Here is a 24833-nt window from a genome sequence, read left to right on the forward strand (position 1 = left end):
TTTTGACCCTCACCCACGTAAGTCTACAGGAATGCCATTGTCGCTAGCTGTAAGTGGTGGAACTGCAGTTATGTTAAAATTCACACGTCTTAACGACATGATTGACAGGATCAAACACTTGTACCGAATGTTTAGCATCGCACCAACCAGCACTTATGAGCTACAGCCTGTCGAGTTTCACAGTGGAAACGCAGCTGACCAAAGAGATGCTGATGAAAACGGACAAACAGCTACAACTGTTCCAGCACCAGCTTTAAATGAACCTGAATTTGAAACCCTAAAATCCACTGAGCAGACACAGAAAACTGTGACTGACACTTTAGCCACTGAAGTGATGTCATCCAGAGTGGATTATTCAAATGAGCCAGCTGCTGAGCTGAACAATCGTCCTTCTGATTATTTAGAAATAGAAACCTCTGCATCTTCTGTAAGAGACACTCAGGTAACAAAAGAATCTGTTCCTCAGAATGATTTAAACACTGCCTCCTGTTTAACTAAGACAACAGAGGAACTCTCACATAAACTGTTGAAGCGTAATAAACAGGAAAGGAGAAAGATTAGGAGACGATTATTGGTCCAAGAAAAACTACCTAGAAAGGAAAATCAGAAAAAGAAAGAAAGACAGACGTACACTTTTGATGAAAGCTTTAAGGCAAAGAAAAAAGATTCTAGTAGAAAGTCTCATGATTCTGATCACAGTAAGAAAAAAGTGTGTACAAAAATAATCTGTATAAACTCAATGCTACATATAGAGAGAAACAGAGAATATTTTAGAAAAATCTATAGAGACAGTGCTAAAATTAGAGAGAAAAAAGAGAACGTGTCATAAGGATGTATAAAGAAGATTCTTTATTCAGAGAGAAGCAGAAGGAGCGTATAACAAGAACATATAGAGAATCTCCCATTTTCCGAGAAAAGCAGAAGGAACGATAAGAAGAAATTACAGAACTTGTGCTGGATTCAGAGAGAAACATAAAGCTTACATGAGGTCATATGTATATAATGTATATAAAGAAAGTGAAGAATTTAAACAGAAAAAACGATCTTACATGACTAAACGTTATAGAGAAGAGACACAAATTCAGCAGCAACACAAGGACAATATGAGAGAACAAATGAGAGTAAAATATTGGAACGGTTTTTCTTTTAGACAGATGCATAATATCAGATGTGCAATGAACATAAAAAGAAAATATCGCCAGATGCATCAACAAACTGAAAGTTTACAGTGTCATCCAGATAACAGTTTAATGAATGAGGCCATATCTCGTTTCAGATCAAACATTAAGTCAGCACCATCTTATGTTTGTACTGTTTGTCTAAAAGCTTCTTTTCCTAATCAGGTGAAAATCTGCAAAAGAGAAAATTACTCAAAACACCAAACTGTAGCTCAGCAGTGTCTAACTGGTAAATTTGTTCATGTGTGTGATGAAGCATGTAATGATCACTGCAGCTTTCCTGTTGAGAGAAAGAAAGAGTATATCTGTCACACGTGTCACAGTTCCTCAAAAGTGGACGCATGCCAAGGCTTGCTGCTGTCAATGGTTTAGAACTGCAGGATATTCCAGCTGAACTGTGTGATCTCAACATTCTGGAGAGACATCTGATTGCCAAATGCATCCCATTTGCTAAGATTATTCCACTTCCAAAGGGCAGACAAAGACTCATACGTGGTAATGTGGTGTGTGTACCATCTGAGGTCCAACAAACAGTTGACTGTTTACCTAGGCTCAGAAGCCAATCACAGATAATGAGGATAAAGCTTAAAAGACGACTGTGCTACAAAGGCCATCAGCTGTTCCAGACTGTCACCTGGTCTAAACTGATCCAAGCCCTGCGTAAACTCAAACAGATTCATCCACAGTACACAGATGTTGTTATCAGAGATGATGCATTGCTTTGTGATCCAACGTTACCTGATGATGACAGCAGTGATGAAGCCAGCATGGCAAGTGATGATTATAATGAAGCAGATTTGATGGAAATTGACAACTATGAAAAAGATGCCCTTTTGAGTGAAACCGAGTCTGAAAGTGAACAAGATATTAATATGCAATCCTGTGATGAACAGCCAGAGGAACAAAATCCAGAGGAACCAGAAAGTGATTTGAACAATGGAGGTTTTGCTCTAGAAAGTTGTCTGCAGCCTGTTGACATTTCAGAAGAGATTCTCTGTTTCACTGATAACACATATTGTGTGGCTCCTGCAGAAAGAAACAATCCTGTTAGCTTCTTCAGAACTCCTCATTTGGAAGCCATGGCATTTCCTGTGCAGTTTCCTACTGGTCAGAATACACTGGATGAAAAGAGACGTCTTAAACTCACACCAAGTGCTTACTTCAAGTCAAGGCTTTTCAACATTGATGCAAGATTTGCTAAAGATACAAATTACCTGTTTTTCTCACAGTTTGTCACTGAAATACACTTGGCTAATTCCAGCATGACAATACAGTTAAGGAAAGGTAAAACTATGACCAAAGATGGACATAAAATCACATCAGGAATGTTACAAAGTAAGACAGAAGTAGAGAAGCTGGTAAGAAATAAAGATGCAATCAGATTTATGCAGCCACTCAGAGGAACTCCAGCTTACTGGCAGAAAACTACCAGAGATTTATTCAGTATGGTTCGTCAAATAGGAACACCTCAGTTCTTTGTCACTTTCTCTGCTGCTGAGATGAGATGGCCTGAAGTGATTCAAGCAATAAAGAGACAGCAAGGTGAAGAGGTTGATTTCGAAGCCCTGGACTGGTCAGAAAAGTGTGAAATTCTAAGATCAAATCCAGTAACCACCATGCGAATGTTTGATAAACGTGTTGAGGCTTTGTTCAGAGATTTGCTTTTTTCTCCTGCACAGCCCCTTGGTGAAATCATTGATTACTTTTACAGAGTTGAGTTCCAGCACAGAGGTAGTCCTCATATACACATGTTGCTGTGGATTCAAGAAAAGGTAGAAGTAGATGTGGATGATGACCAAACTGTCTGTGACTTTGTGGACAGATACATCTCAGCTCAACTCCCTGATCCAGAAAAACAACCTGAACTGCACAAAAAAGTCGCTGAACTACAAAAGCACAGCAAAAACCACACAAAGACATGCTTTAAGAGTGTGAACTCTGGTTGTAGATTTGGGTTTCCAAAACCACCAGCCACAAGAACAATGATTGTGAGAAAGGATGAGGATTCAGACACTGAAGCTGCAAAAGCCAAACTCAGACCTTTGTTGAACCTGCTGAAGGAACCTGAAGCTGCTTCTCTCACCATAGAGCAGATTCTGTCACGATGCAACTTGACAATGAATGAGTATGAACAATGCCTCCAAGACATAAACAAGAAAACAGCGCTGATTCTGAAACGTGACCCAAAGGACTGTTGGATCAACAATTACAACCCAGACCTGCTTGAAGCCTGGAACTCTAATTTAGATGTCTCGTTCATATTGAATGCCTATTCATGTATAGAATACCTCTGTAAATATATAACGAAGAAAGAATCTGGCTCTCTGAATACCTAAAGACAGTTATTGATAACTCTGATAAGAACACGGTCAATGAATGTGATGAAATGAGAGCTGTGATGCAGGCTTATTCAAAAAGAGAGAAATCAGCGCACAGGAGTGTGTGACTCGTGTCTGTGGCCTAAAATGAAAAAAATGTTCCCGCAGTGTTGTATTTGTACCAACAGATGATAACCCAGTAAAAATGAGTCGCCCCATGAGCTACCTGGAAAGCACAACACATGACAGTTGTAATATTTGGATGACAAGTTTGAGTGATAAATACAAATGCAGACCGGAAACACCAGAATATGAGGAAATGTCCCTGGCTGATTTTGCTGCCTTGTGCCGGTTGGTGAGTGGTCCAAATGAAGGAAAAGATGTGCTTCCTCTTCTAAACCAGCTTGGATTTGTACAAAGGCGAAAGAATGATAAACCAGCTATAATCAGGTATTACCACTGTTCACAGGAAAAAGATCCTGAGCAATATTATGGTCGACTGTTGAGACTTTACCTTCCACACAGATCAGAGCAGGAACTGAAACCACAAGGGTTCCAAACCTATCAGTCCTTCTACAACTCAGGTTTTGTGCGACTTCCATGTTCAGACCACAGTGAGTCTGTGAAAAGGGTTGTGAAGAGAAATAAAGACAAGTATGAGAAGAACTCTGAGGATATTGAGAGTGCACTGGAAGAGTTTGAACAAAATAGGGATGTTGTGATTGATGAATGGTGTAATCTGGCTCCTGAATCTGAAGTTGTGAGGTTGCAATGTGATGAGAATCTTCCTGAGAGACATTCTGATGATGAGAACGAACAGGAGAATGTCCCCGACTACAGTCGTCAGTCTGATGCTGTAACAGAGATCAGAGCCATCAGAGAACAACCTGCAGTCGATCCAGCTGTGGTACGTGTAATGTATCAGAATCTGAACCAGAAGCAGGCCTGCGTGTTCTATGCCATTAGAGACTGGTGTATTCAGCGCATTTGTGGTTTGAACCCAGATCCATTTTTCTTGTATGTCAACGGTGGTGCAGGAACTGGAAAGTCACATCTGATTAAATGTATTCACTCTGAAGCATCAAAGATCCTGAGCAGACTGCCTGCTAATGCAGAAGAAGCTGACATATCAAATCCAACTGTTTTACTGACTTCATTTACCGGTACAGCAGCTTTTCTATCAGTGGCACTACATTACATTCTCTACTGAAACTACCCAGAAGTCTGAAACCACCCATTCAAGGACTTGGTAACCAACTGGATGAAGTCAGATCTGAGCTTATAAATGCTGAAATTATTGTTATTGATGAGATTTCAATGGTTTCAAAACCCCTTTTTGCCTATGTGGATGCAAGACTGAAACAAATCAAAGGCACTCAGAGACCTTTTGGTGGAATGTCAGTTTTAGCTGTTGGAGATTTTTACCAGCTGCCACCAGTGCGACAGTCTAAACCTCTCTGTGTTTATGATCCAGAACAGATTGACCTATGGCAGGAACATTTTCAGATGATCACTCTAACCGAGATCATGCGTCAGAAAGATGATGTGGCCTTTGCAGAGATGTTGAACAGGATTAGAGTCAAAGAAAAGACAGATGAGCTTTCTCAGTGCGACAAAGATTTGTTGTCACAGGCTGTGACTGCACCAGAAGAATGTCCAACTGAGGTCTTACACATTTATGCCACCAACAAGAATGTTGAATCCCACAACACAGATACGCTCAAGAAGCTTCATTCAAACATCATAATCATCACTGCAGACGATTTCCAGAAGGATAAATGTACAGGCAGAATGGCACGAAGAGACAAACCATTTACAGGTGGGCGAAATGATTTACCTGACACCCTGAACGTCGCTGAAGGAGCTCGAGTGATGCTGACCAGAAACTTGGACACACTAAACGGTTTGGTCAACGGTGCTTTTGGTATACTGGTAAAGGTGGTGAGATCTGAAAATGATGGACACATAATTAAACTGGGGCTCAGAATGGACAACCGGCAGCCTATGAGACACAACCGCAGTGCTAATGCAGCATCTGATGATCTGGTTTACATTGAGAGAGCAGAGGAGAGTCTGAAGTTTAAAGGAGCGGTACGCAGACAGTTTCCTGTAAAGCTCGCATTCGCCTGCACAATCCACAAAACCCAGGGTCTTACAACACAGACAGCTGTAGTTTCAATGAAGAACATTTTTGAACCAGGTATGGCTTATGTTGCTCTCAGCAGGGTGACGTCTCTCAGTGGACTCTATTTGCAGGACTTGGATGAGAACAAGATTTATGCCAATCCCGAGGTATCTGCAGCGCTCCAAACCATGAGACAAGCCAGCGTTGAGGAAATGATGCCTCTTCTTCAGGTCAGAGAAACAGCCAGCAGACCTGACACTCTTACACTGATCCATCACAATACGGAGGGTTTACCATCTCACATCAGTGACATCAAGAATCATCATGAAATGTGTTTAGCAGATGTTTTGTGTCTCACAGAGTCTCACCTCCAAGGCTCCTTTGTTGCAGACAGTCTTCATTTGGACGGCTACACCATGTTCAAACGCAACAGACATGTGTCCTACACAAACTTTCCTCACATGGCCAGCAGAAGTGGTGGTGGAGTTGTTGTGTATTTGAGGAATCATTTTCAGGTTCAGGTAAAACAGTATCTGCATAATGTCACTGATCTTGAGTTCTTAGTGTTGAAGGTTCAGGCTCCATTCCCTGCGCTCATTGCGGTTGTGTACAGACCTCCAGACTATAGTTTGGCACCATTCTTGCAAAACCTGGTAAGTCTTTTAGATTCACTTGAAATAATGGACTGTCACCCAATCATTGTGTGTGGAGATTTTAATGAGAACCAGTTACAGAGTGGAAGGAAACAGATTCTGGAGCAGTTTCAGTCAAGAGGGTATTCACAGCTGATCACTTCTGCTACTACAGACAAGAACACCCTGCTTGACCTCATTTTTATTTCTCAGCCACAGAAGAATCTTCATTCAGGTGTTCTGAGGACATATTACAGTTACCACAACCCTGTGTTTTGTGTCCTGTCCTCCAGCCAATCATGAAGTCATCTGGTGAGTTTTGAAACAGTTACAGATCATGTTTGTTACAGAGTTTATTGTTTGTAGAGCATGAAAATAATTTTTCATTGAAAATCTTATTTCTTCATATTGTCTTCCCTACTGTGTCTGTAAGAAGACCCTTTCTTATTGCAATGTTATTAATCATTTCACCAAATCATGGCTGTACTTCATGCAGAGCCGGAGATCTGCTTTCTGTTATCATGAACCTCAGATCTGAAAAATGCTGCAAAAAGTATTAAACGGACATAATTTATTTTTATTCTCATGTTTTAAATGACTAAATCTACTAATGCATTTTTTCATGGATGTTAATTGTCATCTCCTTTTTGGATACTTTTTTACTCTGACGTATGTATCTCAACAAACGAGAGCTTCCCCTCAAAGGGCTTTCAAATAGGAAATAGTAAATAAATCCCAGATAAATGCAGGTATTTATTATGGGTCACAAGAATAGTAACAGACAATTATATTTTCTTGATTATAGTAGATTTTGTAGAATCAAATGTTTTTGGGATGAATGAGTTTTTGCTTATCATGTTTTACAGGTAAAAAATATTAAAAGTTTTAAACTATCTTTAGGCTACCAGAGATGTCTATAATGATACATTATGTAGAGAAAAACATTTTACAGCTTACAGAATATATATTAAATCTGATTTAGAAGTACATGGAAAGTTTTTCTGCATCCATTTTCTGACTTGGCCTTTATCCGGGTGGGTTTGGGTTTGGGTGGATAAAGGCCAAGTCAGAATTCTCTGAGCAGCTGGAAAAAGCTGCTAATAAACAAAGACATCAGAAAGCGGGGCTTTAGGTGTAGCCCCGCTTTCTGATTCACTAATTAGATTTAGTAACTGACACCCCATACCAGCATTACATAGACACTTGGGGGCTGAGATGGGTGGGTGGGTGGTGTTAAAAGCACTTTATGTTTTGTAGATGTATTTTTTCAGACAGGGCACACACAGTCCTGTTTCCTTTGTGGGAAAACCTTCAAGCTTCACCATCCTCAGCTGAAACAACACCATCTTAACACCATCTTCATGAACTGCTGAGCCAAACCTGATCCATCAGTGCTGGACTGCACAGATAACTACATGCCACAAGGAGACTGCTGTTTTATGAACTGCCTTACCAGTGTGTCTTCAATGGAGAAGATGACACACCCATCACCTGATCTCCTGCCTGATCTGGAGACCATCATCATGCTGCCACACTACACACCTCTGAGACCATCAATGATGACTGATACTGAGGAAACTGTATTTCCTGTCAGAGATGCTCAGTGATCCTCAGCGCAGAGAGAGGTATGATTCTTTATCTTTGATAAAAATGTCATTGCTTTTAATTCATTTAATTAATTTAAATCCTGTTTAATGCATAAAGAATTACACACTCAAATGATTATACTTGTTGACACTTTTTGAGTTTTAATTCACATTATGGATTAAAAATCTATGCTTTTTCTACTCTGTCTCTCTGTGCAGGTATTGCTGTCTTCTACGTTCTTCAGTGTCCCAACTGAGACATTCAAACCTCATTGCAGAGCTCCTGTCTTTCCTCACCATCATGCGAGTGTGAGATTGCTCTGGATTCTGGTTATGTGGCCTGCAGCACCTATAAGGTATTTCAAAATTGTCAATTTTATAACTTATTTGTAGTTTTTAGGCCTTAACACAAATAAAATGTTCATTTTTCTGTATTTTTTAGAACAAGCTCGTACAGTGTGCCTGCATTCCAGCTTCTTAGACTCTACGCAAGTGGACAGAGTATCAGTGCTTGACCACTCTTACAGACACCGACTTCTGTCAACTCACTGCTACTGATCAGGCACCTCACCCAGGAAGACAGAGGGCTGCAAGCCTGTCATCGCTTCCAGTGTGGCTTTGAATTCTTGGGGTAGTATCAGATTTTTCCCACAAATATTCAAAGGTAACACTTATTTTAAGCTTAGTTATTAAATCAAAAGTCTTCCCTTGTGTTAATTTTTCTTTTTTTTAATTTATTTTTTTGTTGTTTTCTTTTACATTTATATGCAGTGATCGGATGTGGTGGAGCTTTGTTAGCTGTGTGTAAAACATCTGTTTGTGATGATATTTACAATGAGGCTTTAATGTGACAGTTTCAATGTAATTTCAGTCCTTTTACTAAGCAAAAACATGTTTGCAATTAACATATTTTTTTCAGTTTTGTCTTTTGGATTTATTGTTAACATTCCTCTGTGACAGCAAATACTAAACTGGTCCAAGTAACCAGCATATCATTGGTCAAAGGCAAAAGGACCACATGTCACACTAGCAAGGAATTTTTGACTGTGTTTGTGTCACAAGATTTAACAAACAATATCAGACATATGAAACTGAACTCTGGATTAATGTGCAGATGTTTTTGTGTTTTTTTATTGTTGAATAATTATTTTGTAGGACAAACCCAATCTATTTACCCAACCAATGTAATTTGTTTGGGTAAATAGTGGATTAATATATCTAAGTCTATAAGTATAGCAAGCTGAATTCATACAAACACACAGCTCTAAATCTTGAATTCTAGGATGTACAAAATGATCATGTGATTATTATGGACATTTAAATAACTATATCTATTAAACCATTACACATATTCTTTATAGAAATTACACAATCTCAAAATGTGAAAAAGAAAATGTTTAAGAGAATAAATAATGTGTGTTTGTATGAATGCTGCCTTAGTATGGGGTGTCAGTAACTACATTAGTATAGAGTAGGTCTAACAGTGGTTTTCCACATCTGCTCTAATATATATAGATAATGGGTCAGACATATAAAGTCATTTTGAAAAGTTCATAAAGGTCACATCCATTTATAGGTGTTCCTCTTTATCATTTTATATCAGGTCACACAGCTGACTTGAGTTTTGATCAGAGTAGAACCATAACATTCATGCTAATGGTTCTACTGTTTTCAGTTACTTTATGATGGATTTCATCCTGGTCACAGCACTATGTGAAAAGCTGTTAGAGGTAAAGTTAACCCAATTAATACCTCATCTTAAGTCACTCTCTAACGCAGGGCAGTGGTTATTTTTCACTGTAATTTATTTCACAACAATGTTCTTTATTTGATCCCTGTTTCTTTAAATATGCACATTGATTGTTCAGCTGTGTGACTCTCTACACCTCAAATATATCACAATGTGGACTTCATTTCGACGGTATTTTGTAGATTGGTACCATATTTATCATAAAATCAGGAAACTGTAAACTAATTGAAAAATGAAGCTTATGAAAATTTTAACGTGGCATTGGAACATGTTGTTTATCCTTGCCAAATGGTATTTACACAAAACTCCAGCAAATCAGAGGATATATTTTTGTCTCTCACTTGCTGTTTATATGTGTATATTTTTATAGTTAATAGCCTATCATGTGTTTGCGCATCTTAGGGCCATAAACATAAACATGGCAAACAAGGATATGTTCACAATTCTAACAGATGCTTCAACTGTTTGTATAGATGTTAGATCCATTTGATTTGCATTTTCTATTAATATTTTTCTGTTTATCCCAAATGGGATTTTTATTTCTGTATGCCATTATTGTAATCATTGAAACAACTGAGTAAATATTTTGTATCATATGTTTCTAAAAATATTTAAATGTTCTACTTTTCTACTAATGGTTTTCTACTTTCTAAACTTTCTTCCACTCTTTGGCATTTGAATAACATTATTTTTGGGGTGTTTTTATCTCTGACCGCAGCATCTTGTGCATTTATTACCTAAATGTTGTTTGTGTGGGTTTTGTATTTGTTTTGTTTTTTTTTGTTGCCATTTTTAGATTTCACCAGCTGTGTAAACTCTGTTATTTTACCTTGGTTTTCTGTCACATCAGTTTATCTGCTGGCTGATTTTCTTCCTTTTCTAATTTTAACAGTTAAAGAAGTAACTTTGAGGTTACTTCAGCCTTTTCAGCTGTTATCTGTTGACAGTTTTGCCTAATTATTACATTTCTGCAAAATTATAGCAGTTCTGATAACTTGTAATATTTCTGCCAAGTTTTTAATTTTCTACTAAATTATATTATTTTTGCTAGGTTACACTACTTTTGTTTATTATGTTATGTTATGTTAATTTATGTTATTCTTAATTATTTTATTTCTGCTAAGTTGTAGCTTCTGGTAAACTACAACATTTCTGCTGAATTGTTATGTTTCTTCTAAATTATTGCATTTCTGCTAAGTTATTACATTTTTGTTAACCTAATGTTGTTCTGCAACGTAATTAAATTTCAACAACTTTTTAAACACTGACTTTGATTTCTTCAGCTTCTTCAGCTATTTTCAACTATTTTCAGCAGACAGCTTCAGCTTTACAGCATCCACACTGCATTTTCGCAGGAAATGCAAATTTTTCTAGTTCTTTATTCCACTATTTACTAGTTGCTTCCGTACGTTTTTTGGCACTTAACTACTGCCTCAGTTTTCAGCCGATTTTCTCCGTTCAAACTCTATACTGTTCTGCTCTTTCTGCTAATTCCTGCTATGACTTTTGGTGTTTATTACTCTTATACTTTTTAAAATATTACACTTTTTTCCTTTAATTTGTCCCATTGAAATGAATGGGAAACTTCCACAATTCTGCTAAAACTTGCTTGTCTTTGAAACTTAACTACTTTGTCATGCTTTCACCTAGAAACTCCATTCAAACTTTAAAATGTTCTCAGATTCTTGGGCTATTCCTGTCTGATTCAGCTTTTTCAGATCTTCTACCGTTTTAATCTTTATCTCTTTAAGTTTTCAGTTGCAAAATTGTGATTTTTCAGAAAATACATGCGTTGCTATGGTTGCTATGCAATTAAGTCAGAGTGAGTGCTGGTCCGTTCTGAATTTTCTCTTCATGTCTGAACAACTTCTTGCTACTCACACAATTTCCACTCAACCCCACAAATTATACATCAAAACGTAGGTATTTTTGCTGGCTTTCAGAAAATGTCACTATCTTTATTGTGAGATTTACCGTTTTTTTCGCAATGTGCCTCGGAGTGACACAAGGTCTGACAACTCCCCATTCAAAGTCTATGGGAGGTTTTGAAATTCAGAGCTGAAATTCTGTAACGGGAGGCATTTTCAAATCGCCATATCTCTTGAACAAAGCAAAGTTAGGACATGAGGCTTGTGCCAATATATCTTCAGACACTGCTGACACTCACAGTGGAAGCAGTTTTACAATTATCTTACCGTTGAGCAATGAATTACGTTTGTTTGAGGGTGGAAATCTGTCCTTCTCTCAGTCTTCAAACTCTGGAAATGAAGCTGTTTCTTCTCTCTCGTCATATCTCCGCGGCGGAGGTAGAACGAGCTATGAAAATCGCAGTCAAAATACACCAAAGTCCGCTGATTCACCCAGTACAAGAATTATGCTGCTAGCCCTCCTAGTTTTTGAGTTACACGACGTTTTATAACTCCCAAAACGGGCGTTTTTTCGCCTCTCACCGCGATCTATTTTCTGACTGCCCAAGTATCTGTCTTTCAGACCGCCGCCCCTTTCCAGGTGGCGCAATCAGTAATGACACGGCTCTGCAGCTCAAAGGTCGTGGGTTCAATCCCACCTTGGTCCACGTTTTTTTTTCACTACAAATTTATACACTATCACAGACCTGTAATTTATATTGCTAATCTATTACAATTCTGCAAAGTTTTATGATTTTAGCAGCTTTTCTAATATGGACCTCAGATTCTTGTTAACGCTCCATGGCAGAAACAAGTACACAGCCTGATGAAGCAGACTGAGGCAGTACCTCTGATTGGTGAATTTGAGCAGAACCAGGTTGTTCTTTCATTTCATTTCTTTATTTATTTCACACATGGTTCAACAGTGTTTCTTTTTCTACATACAGAACCTTCAGAAATTCTGTTCATTCTTCACCCCCTTTTTAGCAGAATTGTGAGTTTCGTCACCCCCTTTTCAACACAAATCCCGGCTTTTTCAGGTGTTTTCAGCAGAAATCTGTTTTTTAGCAGAAATTCTTCTGTTTCACCTGTTTTCAGTGCAACTTTCTACTTCTTTACCTGTTTTCAGTAGAAATTCTGCTGATTCACCTATTTTAAGCAGAATTTTCAGCCTTTCACCTCTTATCAGTACAAGTCTCAGTATCTTCTGGTCATTTCAGAAGAAACTTTTCACCTCTTTTCAGTACAAATTTCTTTACCCCTTTTAAGCAGAATCTTTGCCTTTTCACCGCTTTTCAGCAAAAATTCTGCTTATTCAGCTCTTTTCAGCAGATTTTTCAGTTTCTTTACTGCCATACAATTTTTAGCAGCTTTTCATCTTTTTCAGTCATTTTCAGCAGACAGGTTCAGCGTTAAGGCATCCACACAGCATTTTCGCAGGAAATGCAGATTTTTCTAGTTATTATTATTCTTCTAGTTGCTTCCGTACACTTTTTGGCACTTAACTACTTCCTCAGTTTTCAGCCGATTTTCTCAGTTCAAACTCTATACTGTTCTGCTCTTTCTGCTCTTTCCGGCAATGACTTTTGGTGTTTATTACTCTTATACTTTTTAAAATATTACACTTTTTTCCTTTAATTTGTCCCATTGAAATGAATGGAAAACTTCCACAATTCTGCTAAAACTTGCTTGTTTTTGAAACTTAACTACTTTGTCATACTTTCACCTAGAAACTCCATTCAAACTTTAAAATGTTCTCAGATTATTGGGCTATTCCTGTCTGATTCAGCTTTTTCAGATCTTCTACCGTTTTAATCTTATACCTCTTTAAGTTTTCAGTTGCAAAATTGTGATTTTTCAGAAAATACATGCGTTGTTATGGTTGCTATGCAATTAACTCAGAGTGGACACTCATCCATTCTGAATTTTCTCTTCATGTTCCAACAACTTCTTGCTACTCGCCCAATTTCCACTCAACCCCCACAAATTATACATCAAAACGTAGGTATTTTTGCTGGCTTTCAAAAATGTCACTATCATTGTTGTGGGAGTTATAGATTTTTGCAAATCTCCTCAGAGTAACACAAAGTCTGAAAATTGTCCATAGAAAGTCAATGGAGAGTTTGTTCAAAATCACCGCTGTATTTCTCTAATGAGAGGCAATTTTAAACCGTCATATCTCCTTAACGAAACAAAGTTGAGACATGAGGCTTGTGCCAATATATCTTCAGACACTCCTGATGCTGACAATTCAAAAGTTTTTATCACCTATTGCCGTTTGGCCATGAATTACACTTGTTTGAGAGTAGGAAATTCATGCCTTGCTCAGATCTCTTCAGATTTAAAACTCTGGAAATTAGCCACTTTTTCACTCGTCATATCTTTTGATGGATTTCCACAGAGACCTGAAAATTCCCATGACTGTTCACCAAAGCCTGCTGTTTCTTACGGTGAAAGAATGATTTTGATGCTCCATATAGATTTAGAGTTACAAAACATTGTTTGAGGGCAAGTCAAGGCAGTTTTGCTTCGCCTCTACTCAGTTACAGTGTATTACAAGTCATATATCTTCAATAATTTATATTTTATCTCTGAATTAAGAAGACCTGCAGATTCCCCATCTCTTCTGAACAAAATGGTGTCAGAACGACCATTCTAGCCCCTACGGTTAGGAAATTATGGCCATTTGTCGAGGGGAATCCTGAATGTCAGAAATACACTGAAGAAAACTCATAGCTGTCTCTGTGTCTGTGTGTGTAAGTGCTGATTACAGCAGGTGCAGCCAATTTAGCTGACCTAGATATACCAAGCACAGACTCTTAACAGCCCCTGTACACTTTGCTCTATGTGTATGTGTGTGGTATATCAATATTTCTCCCATGTTAAAGTATTACTCCTCCATAATAGTATTTGTGCTAAATCAAAGTACTTCTACTACATCTTAGTACTTCTGCTCAATCATAGTATTTCTGCTAAATCATAGTATTTTTGAAAAATCATGGTATTTGTCCCAAATCATGGTTTTGGGGCAGAACCATAATATTTATTTTATGTTATGAGATTACTACTAAGTGGAGGAATGTCTGTTATGTTATAGTTTATGTGCTGAACATAGTATATCTGCCAAATCATAGTATTTATCCCAAATCATAGTATTTATGCAAAATTACAGTATTTCTGCTAAAAAGCAGAAATAGTACCTTTAGCAGAAATTTCTGTGAAAAGATATTATTTATGTTAAAACATAGTATTTCTGCTAAATCATAGTATTTCTGCCAAATCATAGTATTTGTACTTATTCATAGTACTTGTGCCAAATCATAGTATTTGTACCCAATCATAGTATTTCTGCAATATGATCGTATTTGTGCCAAATCATGGTATCTTTTGCCAAATCATGGTATTTGTGCCAAATCATGTTATTTGGCCAGTTAAAATTTCTGTTATATTAGTGTTACTACTAAGTCATAGAATTTCTGTTATGTTATAGTATATCTGCTGATTATGGTATATGTGCCAAATAATAGTATTTATAGCAAATAATAGTATTACTGCCCAAACATAGTATTTCTTGTAGTATTTGTAGTAGTAGTTGTTGTAGTATTTGTGCAAAAACATAGAATTTCTGCAAAATCATAGTATATCTGTTATGTTATAGTATTACTACTAAGGCATAGTATTCCTACCAAATCATAGCATTCCAAATCATAGTATTACTGCAATTCCATAGTATTTGAGCTTAAATCGTAGTATTTGTGCAAAACATACTATGCCTGCAAAATCACATTATATCTGCTATGTTATAGTATTACTACTAAGGCATAGTATTTCTACCAAATCATAGTATTCCTTCAAAATCATAGTATCACTGCAATTTCATAGTATTTGAGCGAAATTGTAGTATTTGTACTAAATCATGGTACTTGTACCAAATCATAGTATTTTTGCAAATCATATTATTTGAACCAAAACATTGTATTTGTACGAAGTCATAGTATTTCTTCTAAATCATAGTATTTCACCCAAATCTCAGTAGTTGTGCTAAAACCCAGTATTATTGCCAAATCGTAGTATTTGTACTGAAACATAGTATTTGTGCCAATAAGAGTATTTGTACTAAATCATAGTACTTGTGCCAAATCATAGTATTTCTGCCATATTGTGCTAGTTGTGCAAAAACATAGACTGTCTGCAAAATCATAGTATATCTGTTATGTTATAGTATTACTACTAAGTCACAGTATTTCTGCCAATTCGTAGTATTTGTACTAAATCATACTACTCGTGCCAAATCATAGTATTGAAATCAAAATATAGTATTTGTACCAAAGCATTGTATTTGTACTGAAGTACCGTATTTCTGCCAAATCATAGAATTACTGCAATTTCATAGTATTTTGAGGAATCCCTTTTGTGATAGTATTACTTCTAAGTCATAGTATTTCTGCTTTGTCATAGTATTTGTACTAAAACGTAGCATTTCTGCCAAATCATAGTATTACTGCTATCTCATAGTATTTGAGTGAAATTACAGTGTTTCTGCAAAAACATTGTATTTCTGCTAAATCATAGTATTTCTGTTATCTTAGAGTACTTGTACTCAATTATAGTATTTGTGCCAAAGTTTAGTATTTCTGCCAAATCATATTTATGTGAATTTGTACACTGTAATATCGCTGTATTACGTAGTGTCTAAGTAGGAGGCTGACTGTTACTAAGTGCATCAGTGTACATAGGTCATCTCTTGTGTTGGAGTGCCCTCTTGTGACGCCTTTTGGGTAGTGCCTTAGTAAATGTGAACACTGCAAAGAAGTGGTATCAGACTGGTTTGTAGTGGAGGAATTTGTTGCCAGTTTCTTTCATCTTTAATCCGTATTCATGTTGTAATGTAGTAACTTTTGTGGCACAAATACCACAATATGGCAGAAACACTATGTTTTGGCACAAATACTTTGATTTGGTATACTTTACCTTCTTCACCCTTTTCAGCAAAATTTTCATTTTTTCACCCTTTTCAGCACAAATTCCATTTTTGGGGCTGTTTTCAGAAAAAAAAAAACTTTTCAGCAGAAATTCTGCTGATTTACCTCTTTCAGTGCAATGTTCTTCTTCTTTCCATCTTTTCTGCAGAAATTCTGCTGATTCACCTCTTTTCTGCAAATTTTTCAGCTTTTCACATCTTCTCAGCACAAAACTCAGCAGCTTCTGCTCATTTAGCAAAATTGTCAGTTTCTCCATCTCTTGTGTTTGTCGGAACAAGTTTAGTTCAGTGAGATGAGTAGCTTCCTTGAGACCAGAAGGGCCAGGTTCAAATCCTGGTCATGGGATTTGAACATCTGTTTTCAGCACAAATCTCAACTTTTTAGCTGTTTTAAGCAGAAACCTGTTTTACGAGAGAAACTTTTTAACTCAATTTCAGCTTTTTCACCCCTTTTCAGCAAAATTTTCAGTTTCCCAGCTTTTTCAGCTATTTTCAGCAAAAACATCTTTTCAGCAGAATTCTGAAAAGAGTTCTGCAGAACACTTTTCAGCAGAACTTCTGCTGACTGAACTGTTTTCAGCAGAATTTTCACCTCTTTTCAGCCCAAATTCTGCTTGTTCACCTCTTCTGCAAAATTTTCAGCCTTTTCACCTCTTATTAGCACAAATCTCAGCTGTTTTCAGGAAAAACTCTTTTAAGCAGAAATTCTGCTGATTCACCTCTTTTCTGCAAAATTTTCAGCCTTTTCTCCTCTTACCAGCACAATTCTCAGCAGCTTCTGCTCATTTCAGCAAAATTGTCAGTCTCTCCACCTCTTCTTTGTGAAAATGAGTTTTATGTAATTGAGAGTGACTTTGGCACAGTGAGATGAGTTACCGCCTTGAGACTAAGAGGGCCAGGTTGAAATCCTGCTCAAGGCAACATTTTTTTTTCACCACCATACAACTTTTTGCAACTTTTCATCTTTTTCAGTTTTTGAACAGACAGCTTCAGCATTAAGGCATCCACACAGCATTTTCGCAGGAAATGCAAATTTTTCTAGTTCTTTATTATTCTTCTAGTTGCTTCCGTACACTTTTTGGCACTTAACTACTTCCACAGTTTTCAGCCGATTTTCTCAGTTCAAACTCTATACTGTTCTGCTCTTTCTGCTCTTTCCGGCAATGACTTTTGGTGTTTATTACTGTTATACTTTTTAAAATATTACACTTTTTTCCTTTAATTTGTCCCATTGAAATGAATGGGAAACTTCCACAATTCTGCTAAAACTTGCTTGTCTTTGAAACTTAACTACTTTGTCATACTTTCACCTAGAAACTCCATTCAAACTTTAAAATGTTCTCAGATTATTGGGCTATTCCTGTCTGATTCAGCTTTTTCAGATCTTCTACCGTTTTAATCTTATACCTTTTAAGTTTTCAGTTGCAAAATTGTGATTTTTCAGAAAATACATGCGTTGTTATGGTTGCTATGCAATTAACTCAGAGTGTACACTCGTCCATTCTGAATTTTCTCTTCATATCTGAACAACTTCTTGCTACTCGTTCAATTTCCACTCAACTCCCACAAATTATACATCAAAACGTAGGTATTTTTGCTGGCTTTCAGAAAATGTCACTATCATTGTTGTGGGATTTATAGAATTTTGGCAAATCTCCTCAGACCAACACAAGGTCGGAAAAGTCTCCATACAAAGTCAATGGAGAGTTTGTTCAAAATCACCGCTGGAATTCTCTAATGAGAGGCATTTTCAAATCGTCATATCTCCTTAACAAAACAGAGTTGAGACATGAGGCTTGTGCCAATATATCTTCAGACATCCCTGATGCTCACAGTTCAATAATTTTTTCCTCACCTATTACCGTTTGGCCAGAATTACACTTGTTTGAGGATAGGAAATTTGTCCCTCGCTCAGATTTCTTCAGATTTCAAACTCTGGAAATGAGGCACTTTTTTTTTCTCTCATCATATCTTTTGATGGATTTCCACAGAGACCTGAAAATTCCCATGACTGTTCACCAAAGCCTGCTGTCTCTTACGGTGAAAGAATGATTTTGATGCTCCATATAGATTTAGAGTTACAAAACATTGTTTGAGGGCAAGTCAAGGCAGTTTTGCTTTGCCTCTGCTCAGTTACAGTGTATTGCAAGTCATATATCTTTAATAATTTATATTTTATCTCTGATTTATGAAGACCTGCAGATTCCCCATCTCTTCTGAACAAAACGGTGTCAGAATGAGCGTTCTAGCCCCTACGGTTAGGAAATTATGGCCATTTGTTCGAGGGGAATCCTGAATGTGAGAAATACACTGCAGAAAACTTATACCTCTCTCTGTGTCTGTGTGTGTAAGGGCTGATTACAGCAGGTGCAGCAATTTAACTGACCTAGATATACCAAGCCCAGACTCTTAACAGCCACTGTTCCCTTTAGGCTCTGTGTATGTGTATGTTTGTGTATCTGTATCAATATTTCTCCCATGTTAAAGTATTACTCCTCCATAATAGTATTTCTGTTGAATCAAAGTACTTCTACTACATCTTAGTACTTCTGCTCAATCATAGTATTTCTGCTAAATCATAGTATTTTGGCCAAATCATGGTATTTGTGCCAAAGCATAGTATTTCCACAAAATAACAGTATTTCTGCTATGTCATATTATTACTGCTCATAGTATTTCTGCCAAATCTTGGTATTTGTTCCAAAGCACAGTATTTCTGCCAAATCACAATATAACTGCAAAATAAAGGTTTTGAGCCAAATCATAGTGTTTGTGCTAAATCCTAGTAATTCTGCTCAATCATAGAATTTCTGCTATGCTGAAGTGGTTTTTGCTAGATTATAGAATTTCTGCTAAGTCAAAGTATTTCATGAAATCATACTACTTATACCAAGTCCCAGTGTTTCTGCCAAATCATAATTCAGTAAATAATGTGGCGTGTTGGTGGAACAGCTAGTTCTCTCCCATCATGCCTTGGGACATGTGCTGCTGTTTAGATGTTCTTGTTTCATTGTTTATGGTTACGTTACTTTTAACTGTTGTCTTGAATGCTGTGTTTATACTACGGTACAAAGTCACTGACAGTTATTGTTTTATAGGAAGAATGCAGTACCATAAGTGAGTTCTGTTATGCTTTTATTGACCCTTGAAGCACATTGTGGCACAAGCAAGTGTTTAATAAAGAGCACACCCTACCAGCTTGGGGTAGAAATACAAGCTCAACATCTCACTCAGAGCTTCTTTGTAAGATTCATCTGCATGCTGCCAATTTATCTTCGGCACTGCTGACACTCACGGTGTGAGCAGTTTTACTGTCATCTTACTGTTGAGCCATAAATTATGTCTGTTTGAGGGTTGGAAATCTGTCCTCCTCTCAGTTTTCAAACTCTGAAAATGAAAATTTCTTCTTCTCGTCATATCTCCACGACGGAGATACAAAGAGCAATGAAAATCGCAGTCAAAGTTCACCAAAGTCAGCTGATTTGCCCAGTACAAGACTTGTGCTTCTATCCCACCTAGTTTTTGAGTTGCACGACGTTTTGTAACTACAAAAACGCGATTTAAGCCCCTCACCGCCATCTATTTCTGACTGCTCATCAATCTTTTTTTCCAGCCGCCAGCCCCGTTCCAGGTGGCGAATTGGTAATGACGCTGGTCTGCAGGTCAAAGGTCGTGGGTTAAATCCCACTTTGTTCAACTTTTTTTTTTTTCACTAAATTTATACACAGACCTGTAATTTATATTGCTAATTTATTACAATTCTGCAAAGTTTTATGATTTTCTGAGCTTTTCTAATATGGACCTCAGATTCTTGTTAACACTCCATGGCAGAAGTCGCAGTATTTGTGCTAAAACATACTATGTCTGCAGAATCACAGTATATCTGTTATGTTATAGTATTACTACTAAGGCATAGTATTTCTACCACATCATAGTATTCCTTCAAAATCATAGTATTACTGCAATTTCATAGTATTTGAGCAAAATTGTAGTATTTGTGCAAAACATACTATGTCTGCAAAATCACAGTATATCTGTTATATTATAGTATTACTACTAAGGCATAGTATTTCTACCAAATCATAGTATTCCTTCAACATGATAGTGTTACTGCAATTTCATAGTATTTGAGCAAAGTCGTAGTATTTGTGCAAAAACATACTATGTCTGCAGAATCACAGTATATCTGTTATATTATAGTATTACTACTAAGGCATAGTATTTCTACCACATCATAGTATTCCTTCAACATGATAGTATTACTGCAGTTTCATAGTATTTGAGCAAAATCGTAGTATTTGTGCCAAAACATACTATGTCTGCAAAATCACAGTATATCTTTTATGTTATAGTATTACTACTAAGGCATAGTATTTCTACCACATCATAGTATTCCTTCAAAATCTTAGTATTACTGCAATTTCATAGTATTTGAGCAAAGTCGTAGTATTTGTGCAAAAACATACTATGTCTGCAGACTCACAGTATATCTGTTATATTATAGTATTACTACTAAGGCATAGTATTTCTACCACATCATAGTATTCCTTCAACATGATAGTATTACTGCAGTTTCATAGTATTTGAGCAAAATCGTAGTATTTGTGCCAAAACATACTATGTCTGCAAAATCACAGTATATCTTTTATGTTATAGTATTACTACTAAGGCATAGTATTTCTACCACATCATAGTATTCCTTCAACATGATAGTGTTACTGTAGTTTCATAGTATTTGAGCAAAATCGTAGTATTTGTGCAAAAACATACTGTGTCTGCAAAATCAGTATAACTGTTATGTTATAGTATTACTACTAAGGCATAGTATTTCTACCACATCATAGTATTCCTTCAAACTCATAGTATTACTGCAATTTCATAGTATTTGAGCAAAGTCGTAGTATTTGTGCAAAAACATACTATGTCTGCAAAATCACAGTATATCTTTTATGTTATAGTATTACTACTAAGGCATAGTATTTCTACCACATCATAGTATTCCTTCAACATGATAGTGTTACTGTAGTTTCATAGTATTTGAGCAAAATCGTAGTATTTGTGCAAAAACATACTGTGTCTGCAAAATCAGTATAACTGTTATGTTATAGTATTACTACTAAGGCATAGTATTTCTACCACATCATAGTATTCCTTCAAAATCATAGTATTACTGCAATTTCATAGTATTTGAGCAAAGTCGTAGTATTTGTGCAAAAACATACTATGTCTGCAGAATCACAGTATATCTGTTATATTATAGTATTACTACTAAGGCATAGTATTTCTACCACATCATAGTATTCCTTCAACATGATAGTATTACTGCAGTTTCATAGTATTTGAGCAAAATCGTAGTATTTGTGCCAAAACATACTATGTCTGCAAAATCACAGTATATCTTTTATGTTATAGTATTACTACTAAGGCATAGTATTTCTACCACATCATAGTATTCCTTCAAAATCATAGTATTACTGCAATTTCATAGTATTTGAGCAAAATCGTAGTATTTGTGCAAAAACATACTATGTCTGCAAAATCACAGTATATCTGTTATGTTATAGTATTACTACTAAGGCATAGTATTTCTACCAAATCATAGTATTCCTTCAACATGATAGTATTACTGCAGTTTCATAGTATTTGAGCAAAATCGTAGTATTTGTGCAAAAACATACTGTTTCTGCAAAATCAGTATACCTGTTATGTTATAGTATTACTACTAAGGCATAGTATTTCTACCACATCATAGTATTCCTTCAAAATCATAGTATTACTGCAATTTCATAGTATTTGAGCAAAGTCGTAGTATTTGTGCAAAACATACTATGTCTGCAAAATCACAGTATATCTGTTATGTTAAAGTGTTACTACTACTAAGTCACAGTATTTCTGCCAATTCGTAGTATTTGTACTAAATCATGGTACTTGTGCAAATCATACTATTTTTGCAAATCATAGTATTCGAACCAAAACATAGTATTTGTACGAAATCATAGTATTTCTTCTAAATCATAGTATTTCAATCAAATCTCAGTAGTTGTGCTGAAACGCAGTATTATTGCCAAATCATAGTATTTGTACTGAAACATAGTATTTGTGCCAAAAGAGTATTTCTAATAAATCATAGTACTTGTGCCAAATCATAGTATTTCTGCCACATTGTGCTAGTTGTGCAAAAACATAGACTGTCTGCAAAATCATAGTATATCTATTATGTTATAGTATTATTACTAAGTCGTAGACTCTCTATTTTGTTATAGTATATCTGCTGAATACAGTATATGTGCCAAATCATAGTATTTATAGCAAATCATAGTATTTCTGCCACATTATAGTATTTGTGTAAAACCAGAATGTCTGCAAAATCATCATATATCTGTGATGTCTTCAAAATTATACTATTTTTGCAGAAACATTGTACTTCTGGTAAATCATAGTATTTCCAATAAATAATAGTATTTCTGCCAAATCATAGTATTTGTGCCAAAATATTGTATTTCTACAAAGTCATAATATTTCTTCTAAATCATAGTATTTCAATCAAATCTCAGGAGTTGTGCTAAACGCAGTATTATTGTCAAATCATAGTATTTGTACCCAAACATATCAGTTCAACTTATTTAACTCTTCTCAACAGCCCAACACCTCTTCTTCACCCGTTTCAGCAGAATTGTGAGTTTTTTCACCCCTTTTCAGCACAAATTCCAGCTTTTTCAGGTGTTTTCAACAGAAATCTCTTTTTAGCAGACATTCTGCTGATTCACCTGTTTTCAGTGCAACGCGTTCTACTTCTTTACCTCTTTTCAGTAGAAATTCTGCTGATTCACCTATTTTAAGCAGAATTTTCAGCCTTTCACCTCTTATCAATACAAATCTCAGTATCTTCTGCTCATTTCAGAGGAAACCTTTTCACCTCTCCTCTTTTCAGTACAAATGAACTTCTGTACCCCTTTGAAGCAGAATTTTTGCCTTTTCACCTCTTTTCAGCAAAAGTTTCTGTTTTTTCACTAGTTTTCAGCATAATTTTTCAGTTTCTTTACTGCCATACAATTTTTGCAGCTTTTCATCTTTTTCAGTCATTTTCAGCAGACAGCTTAAGCGTTCCGGCATCCACACAGCATTTTCGCAGGAAATGCAAATTTTTCTAGTTATTCTTCAAGTTGATTCCGTACGTTTTTTGCCGTCTATCTACTGCCTCAGTTTTCAGCCGATTTTCTCCGTTCAAACTCTATACTGTTCTGCTCTTTCTGCTAATGTTTGCTATGACTTTTGGTGTTTATTACTATTATACTTTTTAAAATATTACACTTTTTTCCTTTAATTTGTCCCATTGAAATGAATGGAAAACTTCCACAATTCTGCTAAAACTTGCTTGTTTTTGAAACTTAACTACTTTGTCATACTTTCACCTAGAAACTCCATTCAAACTTTAAAATGTTCTCAGACTATTGGGCTATTCCTGAATGATTCAGCTTTTTCAGATCTTCTACCGTTTTAATTTTATACCTCTTTAAGTTTTCAGTTGCAAAATTGTGATTTTTCAGAAAATACATGCGTTGTTATGGTTGCTATGCAATTAACTCAGAGTGTGCACTCGTCCTTTCTGAATTTTCTCTTCATGTCTGAACAACTTCTTGCTACTCGCTCAATTTCCACTCAACCCCCACAAATTATACATCAAAACGTAGGTATTTTTGCTGGCTTTCAGAAAATGTCACTATCATTGTTGTGGGACTTATAGACTTTTTGCAAATCTCCTCAGAGTAACATAAAGTCTCAAAACTCTCCATAGAAAGTCAATGGAGAGTTTCTTCAAAATCAGCGCTTGAATTCTCTAATGAGAGGCATTTTCAAATCGTCATATCTCCTTAACGAAACAAAGTTGAGACATGACGCTTGTGCCAATATATCTTCAGGCATCCCTGATGCTCACAATTCAAGAATTTTTTCCTCACCTATTACCGTTTGGCCATGAATTACACTTGTTTGAGGACAGGAAATTTGTCCCTCGCTCAGATTTCTTCAGATTTCAAACTCTGGAAATGAGGCACTTTTTTCTCTCGTCATATCTGTTTGATGGATTTAAACAGAGACCTGAAAATTTCCATGACTGTTCACCAAAGCCTGCTGTTTCTTACGGTGACAGAATGATTTTGATGCTCCATATAGATTTAGAGTTAGAAAACGTTGTTTGAGGGCAAGTCAAGGCAGTTTTGCTTTGCCTCTACTCAGTTACAGTGTATTACAAGTCATATATCTTTAATAATTTATATTTTATCTCTGAATTATGAAGACCTCCAGATTCCCCCATCTCTTCTGAACAAAACGGTGTCAGAATGACCGTTCTATCTCC

General features: G+C 36.3%; 1 protein-coding gene across 1 annotated transcript in view; it reads left to right on the forward strand.

Moving 5' to 3' along the window:
• mep1a.2 (meprin A, alpha (PABA peptide hydrolase), tandem duplicate 2) overlaps window positions 1–24833 on the forward strand; it is a 92855-nt gene that overhangs the window by 52008 nt on the left and 16014 nt on the right. The window lies entirely within an intron of this gene.

Source organism: Oreochromis aureus, unplaced genomic scaffold (genome assembly GCF_013358895.1).
Source record: "Oreochromis aureus strain Israel breed Guangdong unplaced genomic scaffold, ZZ_aureus HiC_scaffold_93, whole genome shotgun sequence".
Classification (NCBI taxonomy): domain Eukaryota; kingdom Metazoa; phylum Chordata; class Actinopteri; order Cichliformes; family Cichlidae; genus Oreochromis; species Oreochromis aureus.